General features: G+C 47.1%; 2 long non-coding RNA genes across 9 annotated transcripts; one reads left to right on the top strand and one right to left on the bottom strand.

The window, feature by feature from the left end:
• The first annotated feature begins 233 nt into the window (after positions 1–233).
• LOC311428590 lies at positions 234–1,072 on the top strand. Its single transcript, XR_014687778.1, has 2 exons — positions 234–310; positions 991–1,072. It is a non-coding gene; the product is annotated as an uncharacterized lncRNA (long non-coding RNA).
• A 379-nt stretch (positions 1,073–1,451) lies between these two features.
• On the bottom strand, positions 1,452–21,755 carry LOC311428577. Of its 8 annotated transcripts, XR_014687770.1 has the most exons (13): positions 21,743–21,755; positions 21,429–21,558; positions 21,204–21,242; positions 20,923–21,014; positions 17,801–17,861; positions 17,312–17,414; positions 16,009–16,074; positions 15,769–15,841; positions 14,525–14,654; positions 14,089–14,345; positions 12,151–13,544; positions 1,946–2,056; positions 1,452–1,507 (listed from the first exon to the last, which is right to left on the bottom strand). It is a non-coding gene; the product is annotated as an uncharacterized lncRNA (long non-coding RNA). The 8 variants fall into 8 exon arrangements; XR_014687769.1 differs by lacking the exon at positions 14,525–14,654 and having other exon boundaries at positions 15,751–15,841; XR_014687771.1 differs by lacking the exon at positions 14,525–14,654.
• Positions 21,756–23,376: the final 1,621 nt, after the last annotated feature.

Genomic DNA, 23,376 nt, shown 5'->3' with positions numbered 1-23,376 from the left:
AGTGATCCTGGGCCACGTGTTCGACGGAATAAGGGAGGATCCGGTCCTGCAACGCAGCCTAGGAGGTGGAAGGGACAAGAATCCCCGCACCCGCGTCGGGAAGGTGAAAGGGACGTGGAGTCCCCGCACCCGGGAGAGGATCCCGCCGGTCACGCGTCGCTGAGGTCTGAAAGGTGAAAGGGACAGGAGTCCCCGCACCCACAGCTCGGAAGGTGGGAGGGAGTCCCCGCACCCGGGATGAGCCTATAAAGGGTCCCGCCGGAAAAGCGCCACCGAGGTCTTTGGAAAGGCTGCAACTGTATATATAAAGGTATGAAAGACAAGCGGCGTATAATTTGCTCAGATGCTTTTTAGAAAAGCGGAGTATTTTAGATATAGATTGTAGAAAAAGATTTGCCAGGGTTATTAGCATATGCAGTAGCGCAGGGTTGTTTTACAAATCCTGATAGTTGTTTGAACAAACAGAGTGGCGTAAATTTGGAGATAAATTGTTTGATGTTATTAATGATATTAAGTCTGCTAAAAAATTTATTGAACAGTCACTAGCGCTTTAGCTACGCATCAGGCTGAGCAGAGAGTCTTCTTTGGTGCCTGGTGTGGGAACTGCACATGCTTTGACTAACATTAATAAGCTTGCTTGTTGGGCTGTTAAACAATCAAATGTAACAACACAAGTTCTTTCTGAAATGTCACAAGATATGGAGAGTCTAAGACATGCTGTATTGCAAAATAGGGTCGCTATTGATTTCTTATTGCTGGCTCAGGGACATGGGTGTGAAGATGTAGAAGGAATGTGTTGCTTTTATCTTTCTGACCATGGTTAGTCAATTCACGACCAGTTGAAACGGTTAAGGGATCATACACAAGAAATTGTAGTACAAGATAGTTGGTTTGAAGGTTGGCTTAAATCTGTTTTTGGGAACATGGGTGGATGGGTTTTCTTAGTTAAAGAGGGACTTCGCTTTCTACTTATAATTATATCGATTATAGTTGCTGCACGTATAATCCTTAACTGCCTAACTAAGAAACTAGAGCAACTCACAGAGAAGGTATTTGTAGCGCAAAATAAAAACGGGGGAATTGTGGAGGAATGGTTAAGTGAAATAGGACATGTTGATGTTGGGCAGTTAGGAGGCAATGGGCTAGTAAAGTACCGTACTCAACTCACATGAGTCTGGCACGTACGCAGCTGGCTGAGAGCCAATCAGGATCAAGGACACGATGCCCTTGAGCGATTGGGAAAGTCCCTAAGGCGGGACGGTGGCTAAAAGAAGGAGGAACAAACTGAAAAGAGCGGGAAATGTTAGCCAATGCTGAGCTTAGTTTTTGCAATATGTATGAGTTGATTATGTTCGAACTAGATAAAAGGCGACTGAGCTATCCATTAAAGTTGAAGTTCACTGTTCACTCATACTGAGCGTCTGTGTCTTCCTACCGTCGACAACATCTTTCTGTCTGACAGAACGCGGCTGGCCCGAGTTAGTCCTCTCTCGATCTCTTTGTCTTACTGAAAGGAAAGAATTTAGAATAATGATACAGATACATTTAAGAGAGGAGGATATCAAAAGAAAAAGAAAATGCCACGTGTTTCACTCATCCCTAATTCCAGAAGAATTTTTAACTGTTTTTGCTTTTCATCAGTGCATGGTACAAGTGGAAAACTACGCCCTGTTTAAAGGTGAACTGAAAATCACAAGAGCAAGACCATTAAGTGTGATTAATTACTGTTATAGCAAGGATACATAGCACTAAGTACGCCAAACAGCAAAGAAAGACAATGTGCACAGGACACACGTGTCTGATAAAAACAGGGAAGTTCATGTGCAGAATGAAGGTACAGAACTGAAATAGAACTGTGTGCGCAAACACGTCTTTGCATTCAAAAATTTTATCTCACTTATGTGCAAGAAATAAGGTTTTAAGAGAAACTGTGCGTTCAACCTACTTTCCATAGGAGCTTGGTAGCGGTCAACAGGTTTACTCTGTCGAAGGTTGTAACGCCTTGGAACATCTTCACCACCATTTTCTTTGTTCTCACTTCCTCTTGATGTTTGTACTGTACCACAAAATGACACCGAATCGTTAAGTACTTTTGCAAATTATATGAAATCCAAAATGCATTACACAGATGCCCGTCAGTTTTAGTATTAGCATTATTTTAATGACACAGTGGATCCTGCAAAACCTTAAGATGAATTTATGCAAGTCACGTTTCAGAAATCACAAATCCTAGCAGATGAGCATGCATCTGGACATTGTTCTGTGCTCTCTGAAACTGCTGATGGACTTGTCGTCAGCCTCAGTGTTTAACAACAGGCAAAATTCTGTCATATTGCTTAGCTAAGATGCAGATCTTCTGAAAACAGCTATTTCAGAAAGTCACTTCTTAGTTTGAGAAAGTATTTAATGGAAAGGGTTTTAATAATCTGCAGTGCTAAGACTAAGCATAGTAATCTAAGTCCAAGTCTAGCTCTGCCACAAATTCTGTGAGCAATAATGGGCCAGACACAGGCTTGAAGCTCACCAATGAGAAAACAATGCCAAATGCACATAAGCTTAGGCCATTAGCTTCTGTCAAGTAACCTGAAGTTGTTTCCTGAAAGATGGTAAAAAACGCAAGAACCAGAGTGCAATCATCTACTGGGTTCTGGTGAATATCCTCTCACGTTAACAGCAGGACACCGAGGAAGGAACGTACATACTCCGTTCACCTACCTGTTTGCCACAAGGACTTATCTTTTTTTCTTGGAAAGCACTGCCCTCTCTGGTTTTTATTTTTTAACCCCAAAGGTTGCATTGCTTTCTGAATGCGAGGTAGGTGCCATGGGGTATACAGACAGCACACGGAAAACTGAGCGATCGGGAAATGAGTTTGTGATCACTACCATCTCCAGTCCTTGGTGTTCCAACACTTCTATCACAAAAGCATGAATTTCTCTGCTTTATTGCTCCTCTAACCCTTTCCTTTGTTCCAGTAACTTCCTTTATAACAACACTGACACTTTCCTCACTCTTTTCTGGCGTATTTTTCATTATAAAAGTATAGTCTACCTCTTTCCTGATTTAAAATTGTAGTTTGCATTTTGATCATCAATTAATTGCCCCGGGCTCATTTCCCATTCAACGTGCTATTTAAAATTCCTCTCTACAAGTCTCTACTGCGCAGCTCCCTGAAACCCACACACTTTAACCAAGCTTCTCCCTCTAGACTGGCGCCCGCCTTGTATTCAAGCTACTCTTAAGACTTTGAGCTAATGTTTTCCTAACTAAACCTCCAAAGGAGTCAACTCTGCTTCTCCCTTACTAGTCCATGGCCCAGCCATTCTTCCTCTGAAGAACTTCCCTCGGGTTCCCACCTGCCACTGTGCATCTCTCTGCTCCTCTGGGCCTCTGAAGGGAGGAGCAAAGTATTTTCTGGGGCTCAGCCTCCTCTCACTGTCTCTTTGAGCTCCTTTGCAGGTGTGCAGCTGAGCTCTATCACATAATCTAACTCATCAGCTATCTACTGCAACACCCTTTTCGGTCCTTAAGTACACTCTTGCCCTCTTCTGATCTGTTTAGAAAGCTCCTACGAGGATGATCTAATTTACTGCCTTAATCACAACTAACATTCTTCTTAAAAACTGTAAGTTTTCCCATCACTTCCAAGTTCATACGGTCTTTCGTGGCTTAACCTCATTCCACAAGACCTTGTCCGGGGAGAGGAGAAAAAAAATAATAGAAAAAAACCCTAGGGGTCAGCCTTGTCGAGGGAAATTGACAATTCCCGTCTGTTACTATTGCAACAAGAAGAGACATGTTCAGAGGAAATATCATTAGCGGGAACAAGATGAGAAAATATTCAAAGAAGAATAGGGGTGTCAGGGGCTATATCTTCTGGGGACTTCAACATCAACAGAGCTGTTGATAAAACTATTAATTGGTCCCCATAAAGAGGAAGTCTTATTTTCAGTAGACACAGGGGCTGAAAAATCCACTATTCAAAAACTTCCAAAAGGAATAGAAGAAGGGAAGAGTTGCATGTCTGTAATAGGGGCAAAAGGAGAGCCCTTTAAGGTACCTGTTTTGAAAGATGTAGAAACAGAAATAGATAAAAAAATCTGTCTTAATGATTTACTTTTGCTCGCTGAAGCGGAGTACAATTTACTAGGAAGGGATTTGATTTTAAAATTAAACTTAAGCATTCAAAGCCAAGGGGATAAATTGCAGATTAAATTATACACTTTGACACAAAAAGACGAAGAATTCATTAACCCTTCAGTGTGCTATAAGGAAGGGGAAATTGGAAAAATAGAAATGGACCCCATAAATGTTCAAATAATGGATCCACATCGTCCAATTAGAATTAAACAATACCCTATACCAATGGAGGGTCGAAAAGGATTAAAACCCATAGACTTCTGGAAAAAGGAACTCTAGAACCGTGTATGTCACCTCATAATACACCCATCCTCCCTGTAAAGAAATCGGATGGGTCATACAGGACCTGAGAGCTGTAAATCAGCGAACAGTCACTAAATTCCTTGTGGTGGCAAAACCTTATACTTTACTAAGTCATATCTCTCCCAAACATACTTGGTATAGCGTAATAGATCTGAAAGATGCCTTTTGGGCCTGCCCTCTGGATGAAAAATCCAGATTATTTTGCTTTTGAGTGGGAGGACCCTGAAACGGGATGGAAACAACAATTAAGGTGGACCGTGCTACCACAGGGGTTTACAGAGTCACCAAATCTATTTGGACCAACTTTAGAAAAAGTTTTACAAGATTTTGCATTACCCAGGGAGGTAAAATTATTGCAGTATGTGGATGATCTATTAGTAGCAGGAGAAACTGAAGAGGGAACCCGAGAAGCTCCTATTAAATTGTTCAGTTTCCTGGGAGAAAAGGGATTCAAGGTGTCTCGATCAAAATTACAATTTGTGGAACAGGAAGTAAAATACTCAGGACATTGGTTAAGTAAGGGAAAAAAGAAGTTAGATCCTGACAGGGTATCTGGGATCCTATCCTTAAGACCCCCACAAACTAAAAAGGAAATCCAGCAAATACTGGGATTATTAGGATACTGTAGACCATGGCTTGAAAGCTACAGTGAAAAAGTTAAATTCTTATATGAGAAATTAAGAACCAACTTAAGTGGTCTGCAGAAGATAATCAACAATTTGAAGAAATAAAAGAGGCATTAATACAAGCACCTGTGTTGAGCCTTCTGGATCTGGAAAAACCTTTTTATCCCTTTGTGAACACATCAAACCAGGCGGCATATGGAGTTCGTACTCAAGACTGGGCAGGAATTAAGAAACCCGTGGGGTATTGTTCTAAGTTACTTGGTCCAGTAAGTAGAGGGTGGCCTGCTTGTCTCCAAGCTTTGGTCGCTACGGCATTATTAATAGAGGAAGTTAGAAAGATCACTTGTAATGCTCCCTTAAAAGTGTATACTCCACACAACGTCAGAAGTGTCTTACAACAGAAAGCAGAGAAATGGTTAACAGACAGCCAGATCCTAAAGTATGAAGCTATACTAATTGACTCCCCTGACTTAGAACTAAGGGTAAGCTCTGCTCAGAGTCCAGCACAATTTTTGTTCGGAAAACCATCAGAGGAATTACAACATAACTGTTTAGAGGTAATTGAGACCCAGACTAAAGGAAGACCCGATTTAAGAGATACTGAATTAGAGAAGGGAGAAGCACTGTTCATAGATGGCTCCTCCTGAGTAGTGGAGCGAAAAAGAAAATCAGGATATGCAATAATTAATAAGCACCTGGAACCTGTGGAATCAGGACCCTTGAGTCTATCATGGTCAGCTCAGGCTCGTGAGCTGTATGTCCTATATAGGGCCGTGGAACTATTAAAGGGGAAAAGTGGAACTATATATACAGATTCTAAATATGCATATGGGGTGGTTCATACCTTCGGAAGAATTTGTGAAGAGGTTTCGTTAATACTCAAGGGAGGAATCTTATACATCAAGAATTAATAATAAAAAATTTAAGGGCATTAAGAGAACCAAAAGAAATAGCAGTGGTACATGTAAAAGGACACCAAAGAGGATTAGATTACCACACCAGAGGGAACAATCTAGCAGATAAAGAAGCTCAGGAAGCAGCCTTGAGAACTCAGGCTGCTAAAATTAATACAGTACAGGAGGAAGAAAGACGAGAGGGAGAAGAAAAAAAGTTTACTCCTGAAGAACAGACAAAACTGGAAAAAACAGGTGCTAGATTAGAACAAGGAAAATGGACATTGCCAGACAGGCGAGAGATATTACCACAAGCTTATGCAAGGCAAAGATTGGAACGTTTGCATACACAAACACATTGGGGTACAAAAGCATTAAGTAATCACTTACTTCAACAATTTGGTTGCATAGGGGTTTTTGAAATAGCAAAGCAAATCACACAAGGTTGTTTAACTTGTCAGAAGATAAATAAGAAAGTGTTTTGACAAGCAGCCGCGGGAGGAAGAAAAACAGCTTATAGGCCTTTCGAGAAAGTACAAGTTGATTTCACTGAATTGCCCAAGGTAGGGAGGATAACGTATTTATTGGTAATAGTAGATCATTTAATACAATGGGTAGAAGCTTATCCCGTAGCACCAGCTACGGCACAAATGGTGGCAAAAAATTTATTAGAACACCTGATACCTAGATATGGGATAATCCAGTACATTGATTCTGATCAGGGCACACACTTTACTTCTAAAATAATAAGATTATTGTGTCAATCATTAGGTATTCCATGGGAATATCATACTCCATGGCACCCACAAAGCTCAGGAAAAGTAGAGAGAATGAATCAAACAATGAAACAACAATTGGCTAAATTAATGATTGAGACGCAAATGCCCTGGACAAAATGCTTACCATTGGCACTTCTAAACATAAGAACTAAACCACACAGTGAGACTGGATTATCACCATATGAAATGTTATATGGTATGCCTTATTCACAGGGAATGCCTCTGGGAAACAATGTAGTTGAGGATTGTAGTATCCAGAAATATGCAATTACTATTGGGAAAAGATTGCAAGAGCTAAGAGAAATTGGAAGAATGGCTCAGACACCACCTTTAGGGTTTGCTATTCATCAAATACAACCAGGGGACAAGGTCTTAATAAAAACTTGGAGGGAAGAATCATTACACGCCCGGTGGAAGGGACCATACCTTGTTTTACTTACCACTGAAACAGCTGTGAGAACAGCAGAAAGGGGTTGGACCCATGCATCTAGAGTAAAAGGACCAATAAATACCCAAACTTGGAGGGTTGAGTCTGCTCCTGGGGAACTGAAATTAAAGCTAAAAAAGAACTAATGTGCTGGCAATAAGGCTCTGCATAAATTAAGAATGCCAGAAGAAGGGGACAAGCCTGAAGGGAAGAAAGGGAGAAGGCAAGACCGGGGCAGGACCCTCCACTGCGGTGTGTATAGTCTACCAAGGGAGGCAACCCCTACGGGTATTGACTGCCGAGTGGGAGGGCCTCAACCGGACTTCGCCCACACTAAAGCCAGGTTGTCCCAGGAAAAAGAAACAAACAAGCAAACAAAAATATATTTATATAATAAATACGATTATTATTATTATTTTTTAACCTATTGTAATTAGTTTTCCAGGAGCTGGATCACCCTCAAAGGCTGAACAGTAACCCAAGCTCAAATAGATCCTGGAAGTGGGCCCAACCCCTTGATTGGAGGCATTTCTCACACCCCCACGATAACCCCTGGATGACGCAGAAGGATGTTATACTTCCTGGTACTATTTTTACAGGGGCAATTAAGCCACGGGAATAACTTGTTCATTCTGGGGGAAGAAGTGGCCAAGGCTTTTAACCTTAGCAATTGCTGGGTTTGTGGGGGACCACAGGGAACTGAAAGTTGGCCCTGGGTAGCTGGCCCGGTTGAACCTAAGTGGTGGGTTAGTAATTTGAGTGAAGTTCATAATGGTACACAATTCTGGAAAGAGGAAGAAGGCCCATGGCAATTGCACTTGTCAGAGCAGGGTATATACTGTTTAACCAGAACAGGAACAGTAAAGGTGGGAAAAAGCTTTTGTAAATGGACTCTATCTCCCGGATATGATTGTACTGATCCTGAATGTGGACCTATAAACTGCACATCAAGTAAAGGAAAATGGAACGCTACACATGTCCAGCTGAAAAATGGGACTTGGCTGAAATGCTCATATAAGAAATTTTTTGGACCTGGATGCGAAGCCATGGCAAGAGCACAATCAAAGGGACAATTTGACGTTCAAATCCCGAGTTGTCAGCGTGATAACACCACTAGGGAGCAGCATGTGGTAAGAGTCTACTGCTGGAGGTGGCAAGATGAGAATGGGACACAAGTGTTCTTTAAACATTTCTGGTCAGCTCGTGGTATGACAAGTCGTGAAGGAGAACTTAGTTGTAATTGTGAGTGGGAATCTAGTGCGGGAGCTTGGAGGTGTATATATACAAGTACTAATGGGGCAAACATTGTAACAGGACCACTTGGTAACGAAAACCCTTTGTATTTTCACACCCCAAGGAATAAAAGAGAACGGGACCGTCCTTTTCCAAATGGGACGTGGGCTCTAAAGGGACATTATTGGGTGTGTGGCAAACAGGCCTACAAAAGGCTACCAAAGGACTGGTCAGGAATATGCTACGTGGGCTACATAAGACCCTTGTTCTTTTTATTGTCACAAATACAAGGAAATCATTTAGGAATAAAATTATATGATGATCTGAATAGAGAAAAACGATCTATTGATGCTTCCTTAGCCGGAGGTAGTGCTCAACAACGGAGAGAAAATGAATGGCCCCCTGAAAGAATCATACAGTATTATGGACCAGCTACCTGGAACCCAAATGAGATAATATCTGGAGCCCGAGAACCTATTTATAATTTGAATAGAATAATTAGGTTGCAAGCTGTCCTCGAAATAATAACCGATCAAACAGCGACGGCTTTGGATCTTTTAGCTGATCAGTCCACCCAGATGAGGAATGCTATCTTTCCACATAGAATGGTTTTAGACTATTTACTAGCAGAAGAGGGGGGGGTGTGGGGGAAACTAAATGATTCTAATTGTTGCTTACAAATTGACGATAATGGGAAAGTGGTTAAACAGATAACAAAAGAAATTAGGAATGAGCCCACGTCCCAGCACAAACTTGGAAGGGTATGGATAGGGATTTATTTTCATGGCTGCCTGGCGGACCATGGGTTAAAAGGATGTTATTTTTATTTTTATGTGGTGTAATGATGTTATTATTCATACCTTGTATGATACCTTGCTTTACATTATTGATACACCGGATAATAAATAGTACGTTTGTAATGACTTCATTAAAAAAGGAAGGGGATATGTCAGTTATGATGCTTAGGGCTGTGAATCAGTGAACCATAACCAAATTTCCAGTGGCAGCTAACCCATACACTTTATTAAACCACCTAACACCTCTGCATAAATGGTATAGCGTAATAGATTTGAAGGATGCTTTCTGGGGCTGCCCATTAAGTGAAGGGTCTTGGAATTACTTCGCCTTTGAATGGGAAGACCCCGAAACAGGAAGGCGACAACAGCTTAGATGGACTGTACTTCCTCAGGGATTTACTGAATCCCCACATTTATTTGGCCAAACTTTAGAAAAATTATTACAACTTTTTGAGGTAAAGGGGGAAGTGAAATTGTTGCAATATGTGGATGACCTATTAATAGCTGGGGAGACTGAAAAAGAGACACGGAGAACCACTATCAAATTACTTAATTTCTTAGGGAAAAAGGGTTGAAGGGCTCAAAATCTAAATTACAATTCGTGGAAAAAGAAGTAAGGTACTTAGGACATGGGCTTAGCCAAGGAAAGAAAAAATCGGATGCTGACAGGGTATCTGGGATTTTAGCCCTATCATCACCCAAAACGAAGAAGGAAGTGAGGCAACTGCTCGGGCTCTTGGGATATTGTAGACCCTGGATTGAAGGGTTTAGTGAAAAGGCAAAGTTTTTATATGAAAAATTGACTGGAGAAAAAATCAAGTGGAACGAGGAAGATGAGGAAAAGTTGAGGTTGATCAAGAAAACGTTAATAGAAGCGCCAGTGCTGAGCCTCCCAGATTTACAAATAAATAAAAGGGTCTTTGTAAATGTTTCTAACCAAACTGCATATGTTAGTTGCAATTTACAGCTAAGTCAAGAATGGGCAGGAATCAAGAAACCTGTGGGATATTGTTCCAAACTCTTAGACCCTGTGAGGAGGGGGTGGCCAGTGTGCTTCCAGGCAGTTGTGGCTACTGCCTTACTGATTGAGGAAGCTAGAAAAGTCACTTGTAGGGCACCTCTGAAGATATATACTCCACATAATGTTAGGGGAGTACTCCAGCAGAAGGCTGAAAAATGGTTAACTGATAGTAGGATGCTGAAGGATGAGGCCATCCTGATCGCCTCCCCTGATTTAGAATGAAAAATAACTGCTGCACAGAGCCCTGCACCCCTGACCCCAACCCTAACCCGGATCTAACCCTAACCCCAACCCCTAACCCCAGTTTCCTAGAACTACATTTCCCGATATGCTCTGGGCACCAAACATGGCCTCCCGGATACCCAGTGCCGGAAAACTACGCCTACCAGCATTCCCCAGGCAGCTGGCCTGACCAATCACAGGCCGAGTGTTCGAGAAATACCTTTTACCAGCACTCACTGTAACCCAAGCACTTACCGGCCTTTCAAAAAAGCCACAAGCCCTAACACTAAAAATCCTTGAAACCCCTACAGGCATAACCCAAACTATTTACCACACTAAACCCCTGAAGTCCTATGCCTAAAAGCCCAAACCCAAACACTTAAGACGCTCAAAACCCAAACCCAAAACATTAGGATTCTCAAAGCCCTAAACAACAAAATTAGAACGCTTGAAGCCCTAACCCCAAAATTAAGACGCTCAAAACCCAAAGCCAACCCAAATCAGTAGGATGCTCAAAACCCTAACCCAAAAAATTAGGACACTCAAAACCCTAACCCTGGAGAACCTAACCTGAAAAAAAAAAAAAAAAAATCTTAAAACCCTGAATAACTGACCAAAAATAAAACCCTAGGACCCTAACACTAAAAAGCCTATCAACACTACAACCCAAAAAACTCTAAAACCCTAACACGATAACCCTGAAACCCTTAAAACCCTAACTGTTAAAACTCCAACCCAGTTATACACCAGTTACCTCCCTTAAGGGATATAGAGGAGCTCTCTCAGATATGGCAGTCCTACTTCTCATGCATGCAGCCGGAGGTCGGTCTCATTCTGGTGCTGATGGTGGTGGAAGCAGGGGCAACGGTGGTACTGCTAGAGATACCACAGCCACCGGAGGTGGATTGTTAGGATATGGAGATGGTAGGTTATCCAACGGCTCCCGTTTATTATCTTTTTCTTTTTCCTGTTCTTCTTCTTCAAATTTCTTATCTGCTTTTAGTGTAAATATTGAGGCTGGAAAAGGACATGAAGTCCTCCTGATCCATAGTCCTGCATAATCGCTTTCTTCCTGGCAAAAAGGTTCCTTCGAATTAACATGTGTATTTCAGGCGTGACAAATCCAGTCTTCAAAGGATCGAAAAACAGACCGAAAGACGTGATCTTAAAGGCTCCTTTGGCCGTTCTATCACACAATACTGGACTGTTTTTTATTTACTTTTTCCTTTTCTGGGGCCTCTATCGTTCCAATTTCTAACCGTTATTCCTAATGGACTTTCTGGTGGTGTGTCTGGTAATTTGCTCCCTTTCTTCTGGTCCCTGGTCTTCGATTTTGTCTGACCCATCTAGGAATTTTACTGTGGCAATTCCCACAGCCCTTGGTTACATTAGTAAGAGTGTCTTACAGAGGGTTTAAGATCTATCACACACCCACAAATCCTATAGGAATCGCTTCGGTCCTTCACCGGCCAAGTCCCTCGCGGGAGATTGGAACCGCGGTTAGAAGACCTCCACAATCGCTTTGGAACTAAATTCCATCTCAGTCACACTCTTACACAGGCAACCAAATCCCACCCAACAGAACAGTATATGCTTTAAACGCTTACGACTATGTTGTCTTCATTTGGATCTTCACACGCAGAATTACAGGCAAAATAGAGTGCTGCAACCAGCAAGGGAGCTGAAGAAAAATCACAACCTTTGCTTACCTTTATTCAGGTTCAAGATGCCATTAGTCCCGACCCGACTCGAACAGCAGCCACCACATGGTGGGGCGCCTCTCCTAGATCAAGTAAGAATTCAGGAACCAAAGCCCTCCCGGACGATCCCCCAGTTGTCATACACGACTGGGTCCCAAATTCGATTGCAATTACAGTTTACAATTTACTAAACAAAGAGAGGTACGCGGGCAGTTACTCGCAAACAGATATATTGTGCCAGCTGCCCTTCAGTAGCCCAGTGTCAGACCGGATGTCTTTGCCAAAACAGCCCGGACAATGTATTAGTACACCGATGCACTACCACGTTAATCACTAACTGCCAGGCAGGACAGCTCCAGACCAAACACATACACACAGGCACGCCACAAACACTACAAACAAAACACACAACACAATGCACAAGAAAAAGCGACCCCCACAGGGAAGCCCTATGGCAACAGCAAGTCAGAACAGGTGCTCTGTAGCAGACCCAAGGAGAGACTCAAATATCATGACAGGAGACTGGAAGCAACTGCCAGAACTGGGATGATGGAGGCCTAAAAAGCCTGCCTTCAAGACAAGAGACCAGAAGGATGGGGAGTGAAAACCCCTGAAGAAGACACTTAGGAAATCAATTCCAAAGCAAGAGCTCCTGATGCGGCCCAGATGACTTCTTCAAGAGTGAGGATGGAAATAGATGTGATCTCAAACAGAATACAATGCACAAGACCTGAAACATATCTGCACTTCAAGCAGCGACTGCAAGACAAGTGCTCGCATCAGCCCTACGATGATGAAACAAGCATTTAGGAACTTCGGTGTGGCTACCAAGTTGCCCGTCTAATCTGTCCAGTGGAAGAAGGAAATGCGGATATCAAGACCTGAGGAGCATGTAACATATGTTGATCATATCAAGAAACGTTTGATACAAAAAAGTATTACACACACAGAAGTGATTCCTTTAAACTCCCACTGCAAGATGAGAGGTGCTCAGCTCCCAATTGAACATCAGCATTATTCTGATGATGTCAAGTGTTCAGTACCCTCAGGATGGCTTCCCCAGGGCCTGCCAAACACCAAGAGCAACAGCACAGTACAGCACAGACAACACAGAACACAGATGACAAACTGGGACTGCCCTGCCTGGCATGTGTTCACACTGTACGTGACAGAACTCCCCACACATAATCTCTCTGCCTGACCTGATCGATCCTGAAAGGCCCCATCCAAAGCAATGACTTAGAAGCACAGACCCTCGCCCTATGGGTGCATTCACAACCCCAACTCAAACATAGCACTTGCCCCCCAACTTAGCTTGGGAATGCTGGGAGGCAGGTTCCATCTTCACCAAGGAACACAAACACTAGCCAGGACATTGCCTCAGGCACCAGGCTCTTCTTCACCTGCAGAAATAAAGTGCCATCAGGCACCAGCACACCAGCCAAATTTCTTCCAGTAGAACAACCTCCTCAGAAACAGTCGTAGTCAACTGACCTGCTCCGCTTCTGAAACCAGATAGATACCCTCTAGAAAACTCCCCGCCTCCCTCTGCCAACCACTCCCCAACATACAATATTTGCCCCCCAGACTTAATTCTCAGGGCTCAGAATCCACCATCAACGTGGACCACAAAGGCCAGCTAGGATGTTCCCAGTACCTTCTTCGTCCCTGCAAAAGAGGAGTCACCCAGAGGCGCACCAATAGACTACAACACCAAAAACAATACCTGTTTTCCACCTTTTCTCCACTCACCTTCCCGATCCAGGCTTAGCACTTCCATTCAGTGTGCCGAGCCAAAGTCATAGGGCTTAGACCAAGGAGAAAGAACAGACAAACGTGACGATCCACAAAACAGTCTTTCCCCACTCCTCTTCCTTCCTCCCCTACTGCAACAGCCAAGAAGCCCCAAAGCCACGTACCCCAACCCAGTACGACCGCTTCGCTCACCTAACATCTCAAGGAGATGCATCATGCTCCCTGCTCCTCTTGCGCCCTGAGCAGCTCCAGCATTTCAGGAACTGGAACTGCTGATGTCTGGCAGGTCTCAGAAATGTGGCAGGAGACGTACTCTGCTGTCGCAAGGCGCTTGCAAAGCCGGCCCGACAGGTGAAGCAGACTAACACAGTCCACCGAACAACTCGGGGACCCCACTGCTGTCCACTCACTCTCATGCTTCGTTCAAGTTTCCGTGCCTATGCCCTGGGCTACAAAAAATAGAGAGAGAAGGTCACATCCACGATGGACACACAAACAGTACAGCTCCTTGATAAGAACTCAAACACAGAGACCAGAGCTAGACAAATAAAAAAAACACCCTGAAGTCCACAAATGCCAGATGGCCATGAATGCATAGCAGCTCCAACAGGGCTAATCACAAACTTACACTTTGCAGATGAAGAAGGTGACCCTGCTCAGTCTCTTGGTAATACTGTACCAATGTGGTCAAGCCCCTTGTAGCATGTAATCAAGCTGGTTTTAGTCCTTTGTAGAGTTACACAAGTGGGTTGGTTCATCTAGAGATTAAAAAATAGCTCAAACACAGGAGCGTATGCCACCATCCCAAAAAACAGTGAGCCAGCAGCCTCTACTAAATATCCCTCTATTAAGTGAATTCCAAGCACTTAGAAATCCAGAAATCCATAGACTCCAGCCTGCCTAAAGAACCCTGCAACTGACTGAAGGAATCACCTGGGAAAGGGGAGGGGCAAAGCACAAGAAAGTAGAAAGAGGAGGAGCAGCAGCTGTGGTTTATTTACTTATTTATAAGGCTTAGCTCAACAGCATGCAGACTGCAGACAAGACAACTGGGGTGTTTCTAGAAGCAACAATCCCCATGCTTTTGCTACGGCTTTTAATATTAAAAGGACAATACCACCAAGCAAGTAACTGAAGCTTTTCCAGCTGGAATTAGCTCAAACTTTTATTTACATTTAAAGAAAACTCTAGGAGCAGAACAGATTATACACCAACAAAATCAATTCCATTCCATTCACAGGAAAAATCACTTACTTCAGTAGGCTATCTGAAAACCAAAGGCTATGCTGATGGGTCAAAACACGCTACAGGACACTGGGGCCAGGCCCTCCGCTGCATCAGCTTAAAACCCATCCCTACGCTCACCAAGGTGCAACCCCAACCCAAACACAGATGCAGCATTTCAGCCTCAACAGTTTTGCAAACTGCTGGAAAGCAGGCTTCATCCTCAGCGAGGCGTGCTCAGGCTACACAGGACAGGGCTTCGGGCACCTCTTTGCCTACCAAAGACGACCGACATCAGGAACTGCCACACCAGACAACCTTTTTCCTACACAACACCTTTCTCAGGAACCACGCAGCATTCCAGTGACCTGCTTTCCTCCTACTCTAAAGGCTATCTCAGCCCACCTTGTCTGTGGCACCTCATAAACAGGAGAGAAAGCAATCGCAGGAGCAAAAGCCACAGCGCCCTCGGGACAGTTACTCTCATCCCCTCCTGTACCTCTGCCGCTTGCCTGCCCCACATGGCACATGCTTCCATCTGTTCTCTTTACCCACTTATAGCACCTCTAAAAGAGAAAGTGGAATTTTACTCGATTGGATGTAAGAAAATAACTGCAGTGACAACCGCACCCCAAAAATAACAGCTACCTCTGCTCATCACACCACTCACTCCAGAGGCACCTCGGGTCATGACGTCCTGGACTACATACTGAGTTTCAGCCTGAACAAAGGAAAACACAGTCACAAGATAATCATTCAGCTGCCAGCATTAGCACCCATCCCTCAACAACACAAAGGAACCCCATTTACAATATTATCATTTCAAAACAGCAGCCCCCTTGCCTCAGCACCTGGAAAGGGGATCAAGCCAGTCACTGAGTTGCCTACCAAGTGCTGGACAGTTCCAGAAGGAGCTCTTTCCTGTGACAGGTTCCTCCAAAGCTTTACACTCTACTGGGGACAGGAAAGAAATAAAAATAAGAATTTCAAAACCCCGTATCTGTAAGCTTTCAAGATTCGACAGACCTCCTCAAGCACACCGTTCAAGCGCTATGCGAGCAGCTGCTCGCAAGCAGCTCTACTCTCCTCCCCCCCAAATCTGCCAAACACCACAGAGATGACTGTGCCAGCTGCCCTTCAGTACATGCCCAGAGGCAGACCGGATGTCTTTGCCAAAACAGCCCGGACAATGTATTAGTACACCCATGGACATTAGCTACCATCACTAACTGCCAGGCAGGACAGCTCCAGACCAAACACATACACACAGGCACGCCACAAACACTACAAACAAAACACACAACACAATGCACAAGAAAAAGCGACCCCCACAGGGAAGCCCTATGGCAACAGCAAGTCAGAACAGGTGCTCTGTAGCAGACCCAAGGAGAGACTCAAATATCATGACAGGAGACTGGAAGCAACTGCCAGAACTGGGATGATGGAGGCCTAAAAAGCCTGCCTTCAAGACAAGAGACCAGAAGGATGGGGAGTGAAAACCCCTGAAGAAGACACTTAGGAAATCAATTCCAAAGCAAGAGCTCCTGATGCGGCCCAGATGACTTCTTCAAGAGTGAGGATGGAAATAGATGTGATCTCAAACTGAATACAATGCACAAGACCTGAAACAGATCTGCACTTCAAGCAGCAACTGCAAGACAAGAAGTGCTTGGATCAGAGTCATGATGACAAAACAAGCATTGAGGCCCTTCAGCACCGCTATCAAGTCGCATGTCTAGTCAGTCCAGTGTAAAAAGCTAGGAGGATATCAAGACCCAAGAAGCACAGAACAGACATTGCAGAAGCAACACTACAGGACAGACGAACAGAAGGAAACTGTCATGCCTGGCACACGCACTCAAGCTACAAAATAATCCCGCTGCTTCTATTAGCCTGGTGACCCAGCCACAAGCAGCCTGAACGTGACCCAGCCTGAACTACCCTCACAGTGGCACCAAGTCTATTCAGCCAGCTGGCTCCACGCTGCTCTGACTCCCAGCTCCCATTAGCCACCCCAGATATGCAAATACCAGGTGCCCCCCAACTTAGCTCTCAGGTTGCTGGATGGTAAAGTTCCTCCACCTCAAGAAATGCACAAGCACCGATTGTCATCTTAGTCAAGTGCCAGGCTCATCATCAGCTGCAAAAACAGACTACCAGCATTCACTAGCACTCCGGCCATGATGCCCACCTTCTCCACAATGCTGACTACTTCTGATGTTACATATGATTGTGCTCATGTGTTCCTCTCCAAATCCAAACTCCAACAGTGCAGCCAGTATCATCCACACCACCTGGGAAAACAAAGGGATTAAATGATCGCTGCGTTCACAAGAAGTCACCCAATGGTGTTCTTTTGTTGTTGTTTGTGTGTGTGTTTTTCTTTTTTTTTTTTTTTCTTGAAATCTGCTTTAGCTCAACAGCATGCAGACTGCAGACAAGAGAACTGGGGTGTTTCTAGAAGGAACAATCCCCATGCTTTTGGTGCAGCTTTGAATATTAAAAGGACAATACCGCCCCCAGCAAGTAAATGGAACTTGCTTAACTGGAAATAGCTCAAACATTTTTTTACGTAGAAAGAAACATCTAGGTGCAGAACAGATTATACGCCAAAGCAATCAAACACCAAACAATCTTTCCTTCACTTCGGATAAGGGATGACCAGGCCGACAACACTCACCTTCCCTCAGAGCTTCGTAACATGAAGATTTCCCTTCCCTGTCCACGACTGCACAAAGCACCTGCAAAGACAAGAGAAAAGCACACTCTGAGGCACCTCATAGCCACAGTGTACCTGCTGCAATACCTCTCTCTTCCCAGCTCTGTTACTTCAGCTGCTCACCAGCTCTAACTGAGATTCTTCGCTCACAGCGCCACTGCAAACTCTGCCCAGGCCACACAACACACCAAAAAGACATGCACACACACATGCCAAAAAGACATGCACACACAGCAGCCCTGGCAGGGGTAATCACAGACTTACCCTTTGCGGATGAAAAAGGTGACTCTGATACAACTGTGCTCAGTCTCTTGGTAATGCTGCATCTACACTGTCAAGCCATATGTAGCATGTAATCAAGCGGGGGTAACTCTCCAGAGGACTAAAACAAGTGGTTTTATACCTCTAGAGATTAAAATATAGCTCAAAAACAGGAGCATATGCCACCATCCCAAAAAAAAAGTGAGCCAGCAGCCTCTACTAAATATCCCTCTATTTCAAGTACTTAGAAATCTAGAATTCCAACCACTTAGAAATCCAGAAATTCATAGACTCTGACCCACCTAAAGAACCCTGCAACTGACTGAAGGAAAAACAAAGCACTGACCCCAAAGAGCAGCCCAGGCAGAGGGAGCTCTCTGATGGCATGCCTGGGGCTCATATACCTTCTGGCCCCGCCCAGCACCCAAACCAAACCAGCTGGGAAAGGGGAGGGGCAAAGCACAACAAAGTAGGAAGAGAGCAAGAAAAGCAGCTGTTGTTTTTTATTTCTTTTTTAAAATCAACTTTATCTCAAAAGCATGCAGAGAGCAGACAAGATATCTCTGGTGATTCTAGAAGCACGAATCCCCTTTTGCTTTTTCTGCAGGTTTTAATAAGGGATTTACAATATCACCAAGCTAGTAACTGAAACTTTCTCAACTAGAATTAGTTTAAACAGGCTCATCCCCATCAGTAAACGCAGAGAACCAGCATTCACTAGCATGCCAGCCCTAATGCCCACCAACTCCACAACGCTGACTACTACTGATGGAACATACAGTTGTGCAATACCTCTCTGTTCCCAGCTCCTTTACCTCACCTGCTCAACAGCTCCACCTGAGAAACGTGCCCGGGCGGCGCCGCGCCGCAACGTGCCCGGGCGGCGCCGCGCCGCAACGTGCCCGGGCGGCGCCGCGCCGCAACGTGCCCGGGCGGCGCCGCGCCGCAACGTGCCCGGGCGGCGCCGCGCCGCAACGTGCCCGGGCGGCGCCGCGCCGCAACGTGCCCGGGCGGCGCCGCGCCGCAACGTGCCCGGGCGGCGCCGCGCCGCAACGTGCCCGGGCGGCGCCGCGCCGCAACGTGCCCGGGCGGCGCCGCGCCGCAACGTGCCCGGGCGGCGCCGCGCCGCAACGTGCCCGGGCGGCGCCGCGCCGCAACGTGCCCGGGCGGCGCCGCGCCGCAACGTGCCCGGGCGGCGCCGCGCCGCAACGTGCCCGGGCGGCGCCGCGCCGCAACGTGCCCGGGCGGCGCCGCGCCGCAACGTGCCCGGGCGGCGCCGCGCCGCAACGTGCCCGGGCGGCGCCGCGCCGCAACGTGCCCGGGCGGCGCCGCGCCGCAACGTGCCCGGGCGGCGCCGCGCCGCAACGTGCCCGGGCGGCGCCGCGCCGCAACGTGCCCGGGCGGCGCCGCGCCGCAACGTGCCCGGGCGGCGCCGCGCCGCAACGTGCCCGGGCGGCGCCGCGCCGCAACGTGCCCGGGCGGCGCCGCGCCGCAACGTGCCCGGGCGGCGCCGCGCCGCAACGTGCCCGGGCGGCGCCGCGCCGCAACGTGCCCGGGCGGCGCCGCGCCGCAACGTGCCCGGGCGGCGCCGCGCCGCAACGTGCCCGGGCGGCGCCGCGCCGCAACGTGCCCGGGCGGCGCCGCGCCGCAACGTGCCCGGGCGGCGCCGCGCCGCAACGTGCCCGGGCGGCGCCGCGCCGCAACGTGCCCGGGCGGCGCCGCGCCGCAACGTGCCCGGGCGGCGCCGCGCCGCAACGTGCCCGGGCGGCGCCGCGCCGCAACGTGCCCGGGCGGCGCCGCGCCGCAACGTGCCCGGGCGGCGCCGCGCCGCAACGTGCCCGGGCGGCGCCGCGCCGCAACGTGCCCGGGCGGCGCCGCGCCGCAACGTGCCCGGGCGGCGCCGCGCCGCAACGTGCCCGGGCGGCGCCGCGCCGCAACGTGCCCGGGCGGCGCCGCGCCGCAACGTGCCCGGGCGGCGCCGCGCCGCAACGTGCCCGGGCGGCGCCGCGCCGCAACGTGCCCGGGCGGCGCCGCGCCGCAACGTGCCCGGGCGGCGCCGCGCCGCAACGTGCCCGGGCGGCGCCGCGCCGCAACGTGCCCGGGCGGCGCCGCGCCGCAACGTGCCCGAACAGACTTATTCTTTAGAGATGAAGAAGGTGTCCCTCCTCACTCTCTAGGCACTACTGCACTTATGCGGTCAAGAAACTGTACCCCACGGTTTCCCAAAAACAACGTACCTGACAACCCCTCATAAAAGAACATCGAATATGTGAATTCCAAGCACTTAAAGCCTAGAAGGCTACAAGATCTAAAGACTCAACCCACAAGTAAACCCACAAGCAAAAGATCCAAAAATATAACAAACTGTCCCTAAACCTGGAACAGACTACCCTTTACATGCCCACTGCTGCCTTTTTCATATACATGCTCACACAGGGAGCCTCCATGACACATTTCTCCTAAACCATGCTCCATCACTTTTCCACCAACGTTGTGGCTTTGGTAAGATTTGACATATAGGCAAAGACTCACAGAAAGCCCCGTAATTCTGCCAAAATCATAAGGGACCCAGAACCACAAAGCAAACACACAAAGTAACATCACCATACTATCTGTAACACTGCTATAACAATTACTCACCTGAGGAAGAGCTGCATGCAATAGAAGCACCTACTACTAGGTTGCTTTACTGTGACAGATCCTGCCAGTTGCCACCCAAAAAAGACATGCGTACCCGTTTCTACTTGAAAATGCATCAGTCCATAGACTCTGACCCACCTAAAGAACCCTGCAACTGACTGAAGGAAAAACAAAGCACTTACCCCAAAGAGCAGCCCAGGCAGAAGGAGCTCTCTGATGGCATACCTGCAACTCAGTTACCATTAGGTCCCACCTGGAACCTGAAGCCAATCACCTGGGAAAATACAAAAAAAAAAAAAAAAAAAAACCAGAAAGAGGGGGAGTAGTAGCTGTGGTTTCTTTACTTATTTATATGACTTAGCACAACAGAATGCAGAGTGCAAACAAGAGAACTGGGGTGTTTCTAGAAGCAGACTAACACAGTCCACCAAAAAACTCAGAGTCCCCACTGACATCCACTCACCATCATGCCTCATTCACGTTTCCGTGCCTATGCCCTGAGCTACAAGAAACAAAGAGAGAAGGTCATATCCACGATGTACATGCAAACAGTATAGCTCCTTACAGAAAACTCAAACACAGAGACCAGAGGTAGAAGAAAAAATAAATAAACAAACACCCTAAAGTCAACAAATGCCAAAAGGCCATGAATGCACAGCAGCTCCAACAGAGGTAGCCACAGAATTACCCTTTGCAGATGAAAAAGGTGATCCTGCTCAGTCTCTTGGTAATACTGCACCTACGTGGTTGAGCCTCTTGTACCATGCAATCAAGCTGGTTTTAGTCCTCTGGAGAGTTACACATGTGGGTGTATACATCTAGAGATTAACATATAGATCAAAAACAGAAGAGTATCCCCCACCCCAAAAAACAGTGAGCCAGCAGCCTCTACTTAATATTCCTCTATTAAGTGAATTCCAAGCACTTAAAATCCAGAAATCCATAGACTCCAGCCTGCCTAAACAACCCTGCAACTGACTGAAGGAAAAACAAAGCACTTACTCCAAGGAGCAGCCCAGGCAGAATGAGCTCTCTACTGCCATGCCTGGGGCTCATATACCTTTTGGCCCCGCCCAGCACCCAAACCCAATCAAGTGGTAAAGGGGAGGGGCAAAGCACAAGAAAGTAGGAAGAGAGCAGGCACAGCAGCAGCTGTGATGTTTTTTTGTTTGTTTGTTTTTTGTTTCTTTTTTTAAATCTGCCATCAGGGAGTGTGAGCGAGAGATAGACTTCTGGAGTAACTCCCTGCAGGGCCTCAAGGGGAGGTACCGAGGTGAGACTCCTCAAATGGGGGTGGACCCCCTGCCCTGTAGCCGTCGGGCAGAGGGAGGGGATCTGGGAGCTGAGGAGGAATGGAAACAGGTCCCTGCTCGACATCGCAGGTGACGCCCTCCCCTTCCAGCCCCGCATTCCCAGGTGCCCTTATACAACAGGTTTGAGGCCCTGGAGCTCGACAGACCAGTTGCTGAGGAAGAGGTAGCAAGTGCTCCCAGGAGGATGCCTAGGGTGAGGAGGTCAACTCCACGCCTCAGGACTGCCTCCACCAAGAAAGACAGAAGGGTTATTGTTGTTGGAGACTCGATTCTTAGGGGAACAGAGGGCCCTATTTGTTGGCCTGACCCTACTCGTAGGGAAGTCTGCTGCCTCCCTGGGGTCAGGGTCAGGGACGTTGCCAGGAAGCTTCCCAACCTGGTACGCCCCTCTGACTATTACCCTCTTTTGATAGTCCAGGCGGGCAGTGACAACATCGAAGAGAGAAGCCTCAAGGCTATCAAAAGAGACTTTAGGGGACTGGGTCGGTTAGTGGATGGAGTGGGAGTGCAGGTGGTGTTTTCATCCATCCCTGCGGTGGCAGGGAGGGGTACAGAGAGGACACGGAAAGCCCACCTGTTAAACACGTGGCTCCGGGGCTGGTGCCAACGCAGAAATCTTGGGTTTTTTGATCATGGGGCACTTTACTCAGCACCTGGCCTGATGGCCGCAGACGGGTCCCTATCTTTTAGGGGAAAAAGGATCCTGGGCCAGGAGCTGGCAGGGCTCATTGAGAGGGCTTTAAACTAGGTAGGAAGGGGGATGGGGCTGAAGCTAAGATTGTTGGGGCTGTGCCAGGGGGAACAATGGCAAGGCCGGAGGATAAGGCAATGGCCCAGCTGAAGTGCATCTACATCAATGCACGCAGCATGGGTAACAAACAGGAGGAGCTGGAAGCCATCGTGCAGCAGGCAGGCTACGACTTGGTTGCCATCACGGAGACGTGGTGGGACCAGTCTCATGACTGGAGTACTGCAATTCCTGGCTATAAGCTCTTTGGAAGGGACAGGCAGCACAGAAGGGGTGGTGGTGTGGCTCTCTATATTAGAGAGTCTTTTGAGGTTGTAGAACTCGAGGCTGGGAATGACAAGGTCGAGTCCCTTTGGGTTAGGATCGGCAGGGACAACAAGGCTAGTGTCCTGGTCGGGGTCTGCTATAGACCGCCGAACCAGGATGAGGAGACGGATGAGGAATTCTACAGGCAGCTGACAGAAGTTGCGAAATCGTCAGCTCTTGTACTCGTGGGGGACTTCAACTTCCCTGACATGTCCTGGAAGCACAACACAGCCCTGAGAAAGCAGTCTAGGAGGTTTCTGGAGAGCATG

Source organism: Aythya ferina, assembly GCF_964211825.1.
Source record: "Aythya ferina genome assembly, contig: HAP1_SCAFFOLD_96, whole genome shotgun sequence".
Classification (NCBI taxonomy): domain Eukaryota; kingdom Metazoa; phylum Chordata; class Aves; order Anseriformes; family Anatidae; genus Aythya; species Aythya ferina.
This window is presented reverse-complemented; position numbering and strand designations above follow the sequence as displayed.